Source organism: Emys orbicularis, chromosome 1 (genome assembly GCF_028017835.1).
Source record: "Emys orbicularis isolate rEmyOrb1 chromosome 1, rEmyOrb1.hap1, whole genome shotgun sequence".
NCBI lineage: Eukaryota > Metazoa > Chordata > Testudines > Emydidae > Emys > Emys orbicularis.
The window spans coordinates 323,408,457-323,410,404 of NC_088683.1; positions in this window are offsets into that span (position 1 = coordinate 323,408,457).

Here is a 1,948-nt window from a genome sequence, read left to right on the forward strand (position 1 = left end):
CAGGGCCACGGTTTGGGTACTGGTGCCCCCCCCACACACACATACACTTTTAGGGACCTTCTGCTTCTCCAGTCGAGAGGAGAGTAACAAAAATGATAAAGGGGTTAGAAAACCTGACCTATGTGAACATATTAAAAAAAAACAAAACCTCACCATGTTGAGTCTTGAGAAAAGATGGGGGAGGGTGGAACCTCATGACAGTCTCCTAATATGTTATGGGCTGTTATGAAGAGTTTGGGGATCAATTGTTGTTCATGTCCACTGACTGTAGGACAAGAAGTAATGGGATCAATCTGCAGCAAGGGAGGTTTATGTTGCATATTAGGAAAAGCTTTCTAACTATAAGGGTAGTTAAGCTCTGGAATAGGCTTCCAAGGGAGGTTGTAAAATCGCTGTCATTAGAGGTTTTTGAGAATAGGTTGGAGAAACCTAGACCATCCCAGCCAGGTGTTTTAGTGGTCTCATATTAGTGCTTGGGGCTGGATTTGATGACTTCTCAAGGTCCCTTTCAGCTCCATATTTCTATTATTCTATTCTTGAGTGGAAGGGGGAACTTGTGAGAAATGCCAGCCAGGCAAGAGGCTCTCAGCAGCAGTCTTCTTGGTATTTATAATCAATTTATAATTTATGGTGCTCTATAGAGACCTGTGTCAAATTTGTTTGATTTTTACCTGCTATAGAAGACATAAATAACTTATGAAGACTTTCTGAAATCCATCAGCTCTTTGGAAGGTTAATGAAGTGTGCATTCATTTGTTCCTCCGCAACTCCAGACATAAATATCCAACACCAATATTACTGATTTTTTTTCTAAGAACTGAAGTTCAGAAATTTGTCCACTTTACCTCACGTTTTGCCAAAAATTTCTCTCTTGCTACAAACTTCATGTGTGAAATTTGATGTGCACGGAGTGTAGCTTGAAGGAGTGTGCAAAATCAATTTTATGCTGGAAACATTTCTATATTTTTTTGTTGTACACAAAAATAAAGACTTTGCTACAGCCTTAATTACTGAGAGACTCACGCCAGTCAGTGTCTCTTGGCATAGGCGCTGATTCCATGGGTGCTCCGGGGCTGGAGCACCCATGGGAAAAAATAGTGGGTGCTGAGCACCCACCAGCAGCCCTCCCTATCAGCTCCCCCCAGTGCCTCCCATCTGTTGGTGGGCCCCGCAGATCCGCGCCTCCTGCCCGCCGTAATCAGCTGTTTTGTGGCGTTCTGGGGGAGAGGAGTGAGGATGCAGCATGCTGGGGGGGGGGGGGGGGAAAGGGCAGAACTGCGCAGGAAGAGGCAGGGTGGGGCCTTGGTGGAAGGCAGGACCTGGGGCAGAACTGGGGGTTGAGCATCCCCCTGGCACTTTGGAAAGTCGGCGCCTGTGTCTCTCGGTTTTCCTCTAGCAGTAGAAGATCACCACTCAGAAAGTTCTACCAATTCAAAGTTTTGGCCCTTTCTACATTTGTATCAATAAGACTTGCACGTAAATCACAGACTTCAAAAGGATGAGAGTGGAAGACAGCTTTTATTTTCTTTTATGGAAAGCAAGTTCTACCTTGTAAGTTTAAGTGGTGCTCAAATGCCCTGGTGTTGGGGCATTATCATAGACTAGATGTGAATACAAAACCAAATCAAGTTCCTGTTTAACTGCAGCTTACAGAGAGACCATTTTTTTTCACTGAATGTATTTATTTATTGACTCTTTGAGTTTGTTGATCAGGATATGACTGTCAAGATGAAACATCTAACTTTCAAAGTCATCCTTGCAGGACACAGACAGGATACAATCACTCCATGTACATTATTGACATCATTGCAATGCATAGTTTAGGCTGCATAACATAAAAGAATGTACATTGCAAGAAAGATCTGGTTTTCCTTTAAAGACAGACTTTCACACTAGGGGAAACTTCCAGACATAAACATAAATCACAGATATTTTTCTCATCATGTTA